This window comes from Littorina saxatilis, linkage group LG11, assembly GCF_037325665.1.
Source record: "Littorina saxatilis isolate snail1 linkage group LG11, US_GU_Lsax_2.0, whole genome shotgun sequence".
Classification (NCBI taxonomy): domain Eukaryota; kingdom Metazoa; phylum Mollusca; class Gastropoda; order Littorinimorpha; family Littorinidae; genus Littorina; species Littorina saxatilis.
Genome location: NC_090255.1, coordinates 24,214,005 through 24,216,504, shown reverse-complemented (window position 1 = coordinate 24,216,504; position 2,500 = coordinate 24,214,005). Strand labels below are relative to the sequence as shown.

The 2,500-nt window shown below is 37.3% G+C and overlaps 1 long non-coding RNA gene across 1 annotated transcript in view; it reads right to left on the bottom strand.

Annotated features, from left to right (window-relative positions):
* LOC138980073 (uncharacterized) overlaps positions 1–2,500 on the bottom strand; it is a 23,951-nt gene that overhangs the window by 3,107 nt on the left and 18,344 nt on the right. The gene's annotated exons all lie outside the window — the stretch shown is intronic.

The window sequence follows — 2,500 nt, the reverse complement described above, 5'->3', positions numbered from 1 at the left end:
CATGCTTGAAATATAGTTTCAAAAATTGGTTTTAAAGTTGTCAATGTACCAGCAAATACCAGTCCTGGTTTTGTTGTTGTTATTGTGTGTGTTCTACCTTGTTCATGTAACGATCTTCTTCATGTGTGATCATTTGGTTGTTGATTTGTTTACATATTATCCAATATCCAAAATAGAATCTTAGAAATTACATCGGTAGTTGTTTTGTGGTGAAGGCTGTTACCCATTACTCAAATTTCAGTCGTTATCTTGGAAATAAGCACTTTAAGCCCTATTTTATTTGTTATGTCTGGCATCAGCACTGCCTGAACTTTCAGAAAAGCTTTCTTTTAAACACATTTGATCATTTTGATCATTTTACAAGCAGTAGATTCCAACCTTAAGTATTCTTCTTCTTTTTTTTTTTAAACATTCAACAACATAAACTTCAGCAGAAACAAAAGACCGAGATTACTCACCGGAAATGTTCAATTCGTTAAGCTTCATGTATAGAACCGTGTCTAATAACACTTTTCTGGACAGTCTGCGATTTTTCCTCCACAGTTCCTTTGAGCTGATTTGCCTCAGAAGACGGCTGTTGACTTTGCTCTTGTTCTCCTCCTGGAGACAGAGCAGATGTGTCCGGTTTGTCCCATGTCTTGCTTCATTCTGGATTTGAACATTTTCAATCTGTAGAACTTGTCTGGGTTATGAAGTTGAAGTTTTTCAAACTGCGTAAACTGTCACTGTTGTGGGGTTCTTTCTCGCGTTGAGATGGGTTTTTTCTTTGGTGGGAAAAAAAGAAACTAGGCTTTCGGTTAGTCGGGGAAGCTTCTTCGTTTTTTGCAGTGATGACCTCTTCTCTTCAGCCACAAGATAATGTCGAGGTAGTCTTTCTTCCGAGTCTGTCTCACAATTTCAAGCCTTTTTACATTTAGTCAAGTTTTGACTAAATGTTTTAACATAGAGGGGGAATCGAGACGAGGGTCGTGGTGTATGTATGTATGTGTGTGTGTGTGTGTGTGTGTGTGTGTGTGTGTGTGTGTGTGTGTGTGTGTGTGTGTGTGCGTGTGTGTGTAGAGCGATTCAGACCAAACTACTGGACCGATCTTTATGAAATTTTACATGAGAGTTCCTGAGAATGATATCCCCGGATATTTTTTATTTTTTTCAATAAATACTTTTCATGACGTCATATCCGGCTTTTTGTAAAAGTTGAGGCGGCACTGTCACACCCTCATTTTTCAATCAAATTGATTGAAATTTTGGCCAAGCAATCTTCGACGAAGGCGGCTCTTCGGTATTGCATTTCAGCTTGGTGGCTTAAAAATTAATTGATGACTTTGGTCATTAAAAATCTGAAAATTGTAAAACAAATATTGTTTTTATAAAACGATCCAAATTTACGTTCATCTTATTCTTCATCATTTTCTGATTTCAAAAACATATAAATATGTTATATTCGGATTAAAAACAAGCTCTGAAAATTAAATATATAAAAATTATGATTAAAATTAAATTTCCGAAATCGTTTTAAAAACTATTTCATCTTATTCATTGTCGGTTCCTGATTACAAAAACATATAGATATGATATGTTTGGATTAAAAACACGCTCAGAAAGTTAAAACGAAGAGAGGTATGTACAGTAAAGCGTGCTATGAAGCACAGCGCAACCGCTACCGCGCCAAACAGGCTCGTCACTTTCACTGCCTTTTGCACTAGCGGCGGACTACGTTCAGTTTCATTCTGTGAGTTCCACAGCTTGACTAAATGTAGTAGTTTCGCCTTACGCGACTTGTTTTTTCTTTTCCTTCTTCAAAGTTTCAAATTCAAAATCTATCACTGAGAATCGAAGGCAGTGTTGCAATGGATCCAGTTCTCACTTCACCTGCATAAACTGTCGGCGCCGTCAGGTCTTCAAAATGACGGTTTGACAAGCTTTGAAGGAGACTGAGTGGATTTGTGCAGCTCAACACACAATTTTCTCGTTTATATAGCCAAGCTTAAATCGGTGAACTGCGGGAGACATATACCACAGGGTGAAAAACATAGGTAAAAATAATACTGTATCCATTACTTCTGTGTTGCTTTTCTAAATGGCCGGCCGGGGTTCGCGTTGGCATAAAGCTTTTGAAAATCCCAGGAAACCGTTGTGTAATTATTTGAGCGTGCGCTTTCGAGAGCTAAACCTTTGTGTAAATATCTGAGCATGCGCACTTGTTGTCAAAGCCTGACAGTGTCTGTGACCAGAAACTGATGGTTTACGTGAAGCTGAGTGTGCCTTTAAAAAACACTCTTTGATGTGTTTGTCATTAAGACTCTTTCTGAAAGGGAAAGTAACGTGCCATACGTTGCCTATACACCAAAAACGATTTTTTTTATACCCGCAAGGACAAAAGGGAGTTTTCTGGGAGTGATGACATAGGAGATGCATTTTATTATTTGTTTTATTGTCAACACAGAAAATACATTAGTAATTATTTTCCTCATCACACAAATGTTATAAATCATAATATTTT